The sequence below is a fragment of the Alligator mississippiensis genome, chromosome 2 (assembly GCF_030867095.1).
Source record: "Alligator mississippiensis isolate rAllMis1 chromosome 2, rAllMis1, whole genome shotgun sequence".
Taxonomy (NCBI): domain Eukaryota; kingdom Metazoa; phylum Chordata; order Crocodylia; family Alligatoridae; genus Alligator; species Alligator mississippiensis.
The window spans coordinates 31,249,394-31,260,788 of record NC_081825.1 but is presented as its reverse complement, the minus strand read 5'-3'; positions in this window follow the sequence as shown (position 1 = coordinate 31,260,788).

Here is an 11,395-nt window from a genome sequence, read left to right as displayed (position 1 = left end):
AGTCCATCTCTCCTTGCCGCATGCTCCGTGCGATCGACAAGCGCTGGGGCCCAGGTGCCCAGCCCAGGAGCAAGGCAGAGCTCCCCGGCCCGGAGCAGGGCTGCTCCCCCCAGGTCCCTCTCCCACAAGGATCGCCCCTCGAGCCCGGTGGCAGACGCGGCGCTAGGAGGGAATTAGGTTCCTAACCACGGAAAGGAGGATTTCTTTTAGCCACAAAAGTGGAAGGCTTTGTCCACGTGTCTGCTTACGGGGAATTGCTTGTCTGAGATTTCTCGGTTCCCAGGGAGGTATTTTGATGGGAAGGTTTATTCCCAGTTAAACTTTCACGGCCTGTTTGAGGCGTTCCTGCCATTTCCCCGGGAGCCAAAACACTTCCCCAGCCCTCGGGTCGCACATAAATGCCGGGGACAAGCTGCCAGGGGCGCGCTCCCCACGACGGAGCTTCAGGTCGATGCCGGGAGCCCCGTCTGCCTTCCCGCCTAGGAGGTGAGATGCCCCGGGGAGCGGGGAGATGCCCGGGGCTCGTCCTCAGCCGAGCAGTAAATGCAGAGCGAGGGGAGAGGAGCCCTCGCAGACACTCAGGCATCTTGCTGGGGCACGGACGGGGCGGCTCTTGGGTGCCCGGCGGGGTCAGGGGCAGGGTGTGCAGCAGCTCCCCGCGCTGCCAGCAATGGGGCGGGCAAAGCAATCAAGGGAGGAAGGACTGGAGAAGGCTGGGCCCGCCTGCCCCACTCGCCCTGCTCCCCCGGGGCCGCGCGCCCGCCAGCCCGCCTCCGCCCCGCGGTGCGGGAGGCAGAGGCGGAGGCTGCCTGCAGTGCCCCGTGCCCCCAACAACGCGTTGCCCCTGCGGAAGGCCGAGCCCGGCTGAAGCGGAGGCGATTTGCATCGAGACGCTCCCTGGGAGGAATCCTAGCAACATCTGGCTTCTGCTCAGCAGCCAGCTGCTTACATAGGATCTTTCTCCCCGTCAGAGCAGCAGCCTCCTTGTAGTATTATCCGACTCAGCTCTTTGGAGCATAGCACCTAGCAGCCAACCCGCTCGGGTGAGCCGTCCCTCCTCTCCCTCGCAAACCTGTTGCCCGCAGTGGGAGGGCTGGTGTGGGCACGGGACACCTGCTCTGTCCCAGTGTGCAGGATGGGCCCACGGGCTCACAAACCAGCTGTTGCGCTGCATGTTGTGCTGCCAAGACTACATGGGGATTTGCCGCCAAACAAAGAGATGGATCTTTGAAATGCAAACAAACAGACTTAAGGAGCACAGTGTTTTCCAGGAATAGCTTATTCTCCTTTCATGAAAACAGACTTCTGCATAGCTGTCCTGAAAAGATACTACCTTGTACCAAGAAGAAATTGCTGTCAGTTGTAATTAAAGTAAAAACTGGACAAATTTATCTTTATTCAAGGCATTGTCTCACTGGGTTTAAACTCTTTCTTCCCTTCTTTGCTTCCCTTTCTCAGAGCACAGTGGGGCCAAAAGTTTTTGGCAGGTGTACCACAAATTAGCCTGGACCCTCCCTGAGTGCTACTCCAGCCCCTAGCTCTGCTTCTCTCCTTCCTGCCCTGTCTACTACTATCCTGCCTGTCCTCTCTCCAGTCTGTGCACCACACACAGAGATTGCCCGTGCTACTCATGGCACACACGTTGTGGGTTGGTCACCCCTGTCCCAGCAGATCCCATCCAAGTCTCCATGGCTAAACATGCCGGAGGCTGATTTTGCTTTGTCAAATGAGTATTTTGTTGTATTTCTGTTTTCTTATCGCTGGGGGCTAAATCAGTGGAACGATATACACAGTGGGACTTCTTCCTGTATCCAGGCAATGAAATTCAATAGGTTTCACTTGCAGAAGAATTTCGGGACCAGCGTCTTAGTTTTGCACCCAGAGGAGGTGGCTGGCATGTAGACTGCAGTGGAACCAGGACTTGCCCTGAGGCCCTTCCAAGTGCTAGCAGAATGATTACAGGGTTGTAGGTTGTAGCCATGTTGGTCTAATGATATAGGCAGAGAAGGTTCTTTGAATCTGGTATCTTTTATTAGACAACTTAAATAGTTGGAACATTTTTTCTTAGCAAGCTTTCAGGTTTAAAAACCCTTCATCAGGCTTAGTGTGCAGTTGGTGTGCGCTCTTCCTGGATGGAATGAATAGTAAAGAAGCCAGAGGTTGGTATGCATGCAAGAAAGGCAGTCATTATTAAGCCTACCAAGCATACTGGCTTGAGGTGACCATCAGCTTCCTTAATTGTATTGAACTAAGCAGTACAACTAAAACATGGGTTTTTAGTAACACATAAATGTTCTTTCCTGAATGTCTTTGACAAGGATTTGGTCCTCATTTACTATACTACTAGCTCCTTTATTTAGCCCACTAAAAGAAGAGACTTACAGATATGAAGAAAGGCATAGTAAAAGTTCAGATCTGATTTTTCTGCAAAACTAGCCTTAAAAAGAGTAGAGTGAGGTTCCTTGCAGTTTTCCTAACACTCTTTCTTCTGGGGGGAAGGGAATGAGGCTGAAGATTTTGGAAGACATGTTCCCCCCCTAGTGCCATGGACCTTGGGGGTCCTGTAGGACAGGGGTGTCAAACATATCCTATACCCCAGGCTTCATCTAGACTGTGGGGCTCCTCAGTGGGTCTGATATGTGGGTCTGGTGGCAGTGGCAGCAAATGTGGCAATGGCAGCAGTGGGGCAAGTGGCAGTCACTTGCTGTAGCTAAAGCAGCACAGCCCTTTTTCAGACCCCTGGTGTGGAAAGACTTGCCCACCATTAGCCACACCCCCAAATCCCATGGCCCACTGGTGGGCTAGATGGAATGGCGCTGTGGGCTAGATCCAGTTTGCAGGCTGTGTTACCTACATCCCAACTGTAGGTAATTCTGCTTCTTTGCTTACCTTACCTTTGCCCTGCAAGATCCATCCTACAAGCAGTTGAGTGCCCATTGCAGCTGTTCTGGGAGAAGTAATGGACTACAGAGCTCTACCTCCCATCTAGATGAGGATACCAAACTCCCTCCCCAACCATTCCCAGCCTATAGTACCTTGTCAAATAGGCATGTTTCTTTTAAGGTTCCCATCTTGTGTTCTAGACTTTAAATAATTGTTTAAACATTAAGTCACCAGACCTTTTCATTGCAAAGAAAACACAAAAGTGATGCATGGAGGAAGCAATGGAGTTCCATTGTCAAACCTGGAAATTTATTTGGTGAAGACCCTCAGTGTGTTGGAAACTGCAGAAGCTCTCTCAAACCATGACTTTGCCTTTAAATGCTCTCTCTCTCTGTTTCTCTCAAAAAGGCTTACTGTTATATAAAAGAGAGTGAACCAACATTTATTTTATAACTTCTAGCCTTTTCTTTGGTATATTGCAGCCTTAAGGTTACCAAAACATGGTTTTGTTTTTTAATTAAAGTATAGCTTGCAATTTGCTGTATCCATTTAAAAGTCTTAAACTAGTATAAGAATGGTGCAATTAGAGTAAGTGATGAAAATTTTCTGGTGAGGACTTCAAAATGCATCAAATTAATAATGAACAAGGTGAGGAAAGTGTTGCAAATAATGTTAATTAAAAAAGACCATGTGTAGTCCCGTTGAGAGCATGTGAATAAATGCTCTTAATAGAGTTTCTATTGGGATCTTAGTTTACACTGAAAATGAGGAAGTCTTTATAATTCATAACTATTAGGGAGTCTTTATGAATGGTCTTTCTCATATTTCCCACTGGAAACCATTAGATAATCTGTTTTTATTATGCAGAGCCAAACATTTGGTTTAATATTTTTGTTTTAGAACAGACCACAAAATCATAGGGATATTAGCCATCTCATAATTTTTAGGGTGTCTTAAAACTGTGTACATTTATTCCTGTCTTGAGAGTTTCTTAAAGTTACAAACTTTGATCCTTGTTCTCCAAAAAACGTTACCCAAGATGCACATAAAACAGGCATTAAAGGGGTTTCCTACCCTATGTTTCTTCATTAACCATCTACCTTACCACCCACCAATGCTGTGGATTTAAGAGAGGCTGCATAATTGAGTCTGTAAATTAACAAAAACCCAGACAGCTGCAGAAACTAAGCAATAGATGGGACATTGGCCCTAATGTTCTCATATTAGCACATTAAACAAGCAAAAAGGGAGCTCTTAATTATACCTGATTTTATGGGAACTTGATAAATTCCTTCTGCTGACCTTCCTGCAAAGTCAATGTATTTTTTGTACTAGTGTTGAATTCATAGATATAACAAAGGCGCTGGGATGGAAGGATTATTCTGAGTATCTGAGAAATACTCTAAGTAGGTAGTAATGAACCTCAAGCACAATCCAAACTGCTGTTCAGTTTTCTGAACTAGGGGTTATTCAACATTCAAACTGACAGCTTGTAAATGTAAATTTTATTAAATGCACAGCAATAAAAATTTGTAGGTTTCTGTCACTTTGAATTTTAGTGGCTCACAATGAGGCCCCTAGCCTTCTAAATTACAGCTTGTACAAGCACAGCTCTGAGCCATTCACCAGTCTTAAACTGGTGCTTTTTAAAGCCTCATTATATGCATTTGCTCACATAATACCCTTGTCAAGATCCAGGTATGCATGTCTCTTGTCACTGATGGGCTGACAGGCTTGTATTTTCAGTTGCTTTTAGATCGTATATTTATACAAAGCTTTACTCTCATAGGTCTAGAAAGGTAGAAAATAAAGTAAGACTAGCAGTGATATTACACGGCTCAGGTAACCTACACTCCAACCAACCTTGTTTCTTTTATTGTAGTTGCACTTCCTACATGGGACAAGCAGGATTTGTCTTCAGACCAAGTGATTATGCTTAAGATGAAGAGTTCAAAGCTGCAGGCCAAGTGGCGGTTTGGGAACAAAGCAGTTGATATGAGACTCTAACAGGAGATATTTCAAAAAAGTTCTTGCCTGCCAAAATGAAATCAGTGGAAGTCTTGGGTAATATTTGAGTGATAGGGCTTGATGTGGTGGCAACTTTGCTGACTTAAGGATTGTGGGATTTAGCCCAAAGGTGCATGCTGCCAGATTTTTTTGAAAAGACCTCAGCTGCATCCCTATGTAGCTAATTAAAATGATGGACTTCTCAGAAGTTGTATAACATCCAGTGCTCCATTATTGTTAATGTGAGCCACTTGGTACCAAGCACATCGCTTACATGCCTAAATGGGAGATACAATCTTTTAAAAATCTGCTCCTGAGGCACTAGAATGAAGATATGAATGTCTGGTCTCTTTCTCCGTAAGGTATTGAGTACAGATTATTTCCTTGCCCCATAACCAATATGATTGTAAAATATTCAGCAGGGCTATTCTCCTGGACACCAGGATTTGGAGGTATCTGGGAGTAGAGATTTATATAGACAGGACGATGACAGAAGATATTTTCTACAAGGTACTTGAGCTTATTCAAAACTACTAGCATTTAAACCTAACAGATTTACTACATGTACTACATGTATTCCTGGAAAACAGCTGCTGGGCCACAGAAGTAGATCATGATCCAGAATGCTGAAAGAAAAAAGAGATCGGAGAACTAATGAAGAAGGAGAATAATTCAAGTAAGTGGTATGACCAGAATATACTACAAGAAACAGATAGGAGTCTAACAGGAACAAACGTCTTGAGAGAGATGTAATCTATTTGCACAGGAACAGATGGTGTTGGGAAATATTGAAAGTTAATCCTGTTTCTGATACTGACTCTGTGTGTATGTGTGTGACCTTAAACTAGTCCATCTGTCTTTGTAAAATAGAATAGTAATAATGATACTACTTAGAAGTGATATTGTGAGAATCAGTCAGCTTATTACAAGCTTGCACTGTAAAAGTACAGTACAGTACAAGCATAGTACAGTACAAGTACAAACTTGCTCTGAGATGACTGACTATGAAAATGCTGAAGGAGAATTATTGTTGAGCGGTTTCTGTACAAAAGTGATTGATACCTGGGCAAATAATCTGTAATAAAAAATCAACCATTTTTTCTTTTTTCTTTTTGTGAAATGATCATTACTTTCTCAGGGTTGATTTATATTTTAAAGGGATATCATAGAATCATGGAATTTTAAGGTGGGACGGGACCTCAGGAGGTCACCTAGTCCAGTGGTCGTCAACCATTTTTGTACAGGATCCATTTGTAAACACCAATGGCCAGTCTCTAACCAGTGTCCCTCACTTCTGACCCACTGTCCCTGCCCCCAGGCTCCAGCTCCCCAGTGTGTGGGGCAGGGGGTTGGGTGTTTGAGGCATGGGAGAACCCAAGCAGCCCCTTGCAGGTTGGAACTCTGATAGCCTGCAAGGAAAAAGCCACTGCTTCCCACATTTTTCTCCTTTAAAGGAGAATCCAAAGTTGTTGATTAATTTTTAAAGTTTCTTCATGACTCTTTCATACATTTTTGTGACATGCTTTTGGGTTGTGACCCACAGGCTGAAAAATGCTGTTCTAGTCCAACCCCCTGCTCAAAGCAGGACCATCTCCAATGAGGTCATTCCAGCCAGGGCTTTGTTGAGCCAGGCCTTAAAAACCTCCAACAATGGAGATTTTCTGATATGTTCCATGGTATAAGGTTCAATTTATAATACCTGCAATTATGATGGTATTAAACATAACAGATTGTATAATAATAGACTGTTCCAGAAAAAAGGTTTAAAGATCTACATAAATGGAGCTAATAGTACAGAAAAAGGACAAATTCTACTTTTTTGGTGAAATATCTGCAGTGAAACTTCACATTTTCAAATAATTGCAGATAATTTATATACTACTAGAGCAATAAGGTGCAGCCACACATGCTTGCTCCAGAGCAATCTGACTTGACTTCAGGGTATGAGTAGAGCGGACACGTAACGTACAAGCTTTACACTAATGTATGTTAGTTAATGTATATAGTTAAGTTAGTATGTTAGTCCACTCTGAGTTAAAGTTGCCTCTTGGAAAGAGAAGAGTAGCTGTATACTAGTTTAAATTAACTGGATTGAGGAGCTTGGCATTAGATTGTGCAGGAGTCTCAAAAGTTCTTTTACATCTGAGGTGCTAAAACTATTGAGGAAAGGGAAAAACTTGTAGCAAGGGCTTAACAGATGAACAGCCATTTACGAAGGATGTCAGGAAAGGCAGAATATTCTTCAAGAAATAGGGAAAAAAGAACTAATCAGCAAAAAACCCACCAAAAAGCCCTACATTTTGGAGATCATAAGGTGGAAGGAAAAATTGAGATCTGCCAAAATTCATGCTGAGTTAGGCTTTACAAAGGGTATTAAATAAGAACAGTTTCTTCAGCTATATAAATAATAAGAGAAGAATAGAAGAAATCAGTCATGAATTAGAAGTAGGGTATAAATAAGGATAATCTAGGTATGAGTCTAACTGAATACCTCACCTAATTTTTCAGTAAGTGAGACTGTGATGAATGTTAGGGCAAAGACAAAATAGATAATGTAAATTGAGGGTATGGAGATGGAAATAACCAGCACCAAAGAAGAAATGAAACTCAAAGTTTTGTGTATTCAAATCAGGGTACCTGATAATCTCCAACCTAGAACTCTGAAAAATGCAGGTCTGGTAGCAATTTTTTTATAGCTATCAAGGGAGAGGTGATACTGAAAAAAGACTGAAGAATAACAAGAGTAATACCAGTATCTGAGAAGGGAAACTATAAGTCTATTAGTCTAACCTCAATGGAATGGCAAGGGTTTAAGCAGATTTTGAAGGAAAGAATAATTAAAGGCACTGAGGTAAATAAGATACAATACAATGTGACTTTACCAGAGGTAGATAGTGCCAGGTTAGTCTGATATAGTCCTACAATAAAATTACCATATTTTCTTTGTCAAGAAGCTCAGGGTATAAATTAGCCATTAATAAGCATAGAATAGAAATTAGAAGGAAGTTCCTAAGCACCAAGACATTCTAGAATAGTCTTCTGCTCAGAACAGTGATGGCAACCTTCCACCCCCCCAAAAAAAACCAAACCACATTTTTAGTATGGATATTAAAAAGTTTACAAAAAAGTCACTATGTGACATGGTACCTGCAACAGCAGAGGACGCAACTTAAGGACCAAGGTGGTTCTTTCCAGTACTACCTGCTTAACCCCTGGCTGTCGGGGGACAGCAGGAAAGCATAGACACCCCAGTGTCCTGGCCAACCCTGAGAATGCTTCCTCCACCATTTGTAGGGGCTTTGTGTAAGGCAGTGCTTCTCAACCAGGGCGTCGCATGCTTTTTTCAGTGCGTCGTGGGGTGCTCTTCAATATTAGCACTGTTATATGCAGAAACATCTACACGATTCACAAGATAAATCCAGAGATTTTAAATGTGAATTTAATAGTTCAAAAACATTCTGATCCGTTATGGATTTTCTGAATTCTTTGCAACAGAATTATTTTTCTGTAATCAAGAAATTAGTGAAAGTTAAGAGCTGGCATTTTGGGGGGGGAGGGGAAGGTACCTTGAACCTAAAAATGTTGAGAACCACACTTTTAAGAGGTAGGACAGGGAATGGGATTTTTCAGGTCTTCTTCCAGGCCTGATTGGACAGTTTGGAGGTCACGTGGAACCTTTATTGGCAATGAGACTTGCCTCCTATGTGTGTTTTAAGTTGCTCTCTTTCCATACGTGACCTACCACCCTGGAAGTGTCTTAGACCCTTTTACAGTTCTATAGTTAGGTTGCTGCTCTTTCCTTTGGTTTCTGAGTGTGACTGATGCTTTTTTTTCTGGAGTCAAAAAATAATTTTCTTGCAAATGAGTATGTGTAGTAGGACAGACACATTTGGCTAGTCTCTCTATGAAGCTCCAGAGTAAGTTTCCAGTGTAGGTTCCTCATGATACCTAGCCCAGAAGTGCTGTTGCAGTCTCAAAGGTTGGCTAGGTATGGTCTAGGTAGACCACACCATTTTTGCAGGGTTTGGGTCAAGACTTTTGTGCCTGGACCCTTTTCTCTCCCATAAGGAGATAGCAGAGAAGGATCTGGCGTGTTATATTCAAATCCTTCCATTGATTTTGTGTGAGGGAGATGAGGTTAATCTTCTCGTAAACATTTACAAGAATGTAAATGCCTTCCTAGTCATGTGTTTGGTGAACCTCTGTGGGTCTATTTTACGAGGTAGTTTATGGAGAAGATCTGGCTAGTAGTCTCTCCTGCTTTATTATGTCATGCAGTTAATAAAAGTTGTGGCCTTGCTTTAACTATATGCCTATATGAAAGGTCTTATTCACTTCAATGTTTGGGACATATCGTGATCAAGAGTAGAGTGCTCTTATTTAAAATGCCTAAACTTAGCAAGAGAAACAGAAAGGAGAACAGAGCAGAGGCAAGAAATTCGACCTTAAGATGGGACAACTATTTACATCTATACCAAGTGATCCATTACCATTTCCTCTAAGTTTTCAATCTGATCAATTATTGGTTCATATATCTAATTTACCATCAAAGGAATTAAACTGCCCCATCAGAAAATACACAGATGTAAGCACTGATTGGGTAGACACATTAATTATGGGAATTATTGGAAACAGAATGTTTAAGGGGGATTTTTTTTTAAATCTGAAAGCTTCTGATGGACTGAGAGCTAAGAAAGAACATAGTGGGCACATCTACACGTGACTCTACGTCAGCCTACCAACACACTATAGTGATGTAGCATCAGCAGGCAAAAGCTGTGATGACGCAGCTACATCACTGTAGCAACATGCTCCCTCAGTATAGTGCGCTGCTACAGTAATATAGCAGCTAAACATAACTGTGTGCAGCTGGCATGGCACAGTATGGGCTGTTACTGCACTATTATTTAGTACTTCCAGAAGTACAACGTATGGCCATGTGTAGATGTGCCCAGTGTTGACTTGAGCAGGACTAGATACTACCAGTGTATCTATGACTGATTTTCTAAAGCAGCTCCCTCCCTATCTTTTTGTTAAAGCTTTGGTCTTTTTCCCAAAACACCAAAGTCTTTTGGGAAGACTTCTTGGTCAAACTGATATAATGGGACATTTACTTGCTGGAGGAGAAATGGTCTGGTTTCCAATGGAACTTGCCCATTGTGTTGTACTCTAGATGCCCTATAGAGACAAAACTCACTAATTTTGATGGGCTTTGAATCAGCACTTAATGCAGGGAACTGGATCCCTGAGGAGTGGCATGATTGGTTGAAATAAGGAGTTTACTAGTTCTGCACAATTTTGGCTGAATTAGACAATAGCAAGAAAAAATGCCTCTCCTAAACTGGAGAGTAGTGTGAGCAGAATTCCACCTATTAACCAGCACTACAGAAAATTTAGTCCTACCTTACTAATAGTGAAAGGTTGTGCTAAATTTTCTTAAATACTGGTTGATGTGTTCCATAGGTGGAATTTTGCTCCGATTACCCTACACTGCTAACCAATTTTGGGAGGAATGTTAAGGAAGAACCAGCTGGAAGGAGAACAAGAATAACAGATTTTTTTTGTTATATGCATTCCATATAAAATAGGATTTTTTCCATCCTAGGTAAGTATTTTTGTGCTGAAAATTCTGGCTTACTCTATATGTCGATGCATATACAAAAATCCTGATTTGCATCCGACTATCCAGCCATGCGTGTTCTCACATATAAAGTGGGTATGCATTTGCTCATGTAGAAGAGCTACACCTACACAGAGTATGCCACAATCATTTAGCCTGGTTTAGTTTGAAGACAGAAGTCAGTACTCCTCATCAGTGGCTTAGGGTATTGGTATTAGGCCATGCAATACCAACTTCCCTAAATCTTCCATGAAATGTAGAGAAGGTTACAAGAGATCAGCAGCTATTACCAGTTGAATGCTATTTGGTGTCCCAGGTGAAAGAAATTGGTTCTAAGTCGAGTTGCTAGTAGAAATATCCATATTTAAAATCCAAAGACTGAAAGAGATTTGAGATTGAATTACTCTCTCACATTAAGACTTGGTCAAACCAGGTCAAGGGTAAGGCACATTAATAGGTAAACTTGCACTGCTGTTGCCTCTGCCATGGTTATAGAGGTTTTCAGGATTGTTGATGAAGCTCTTTTACAAAAAAAATCACATCAGGTTAACCAGAGTAAAGTAATCACAAATTAAGCAAGCGGCACAATAAAGACTGAACCTTCTAATAAACTACAATATTTATTGCCTGTGTTATTGGATGAGCTGGACATATGTAAGTAATAATCACATTCAAGGTCACTTTTCTGAGATTTTTTTTCTCACTGTTCTCAGAGATGCATTAGAAGAGATTTAGACAATGAGAGCTGGGCATACTTCCAGAAATGAGAAATCTCTCTTTTACTGCGCAACGAAAAAACTATTTTGCTCCTTAGTTTGTTAATTCTGTAATATGCCTTGCAATTTCCTTTTCACCTTTTAAACTGCTCTTTGGGGTATACACTAC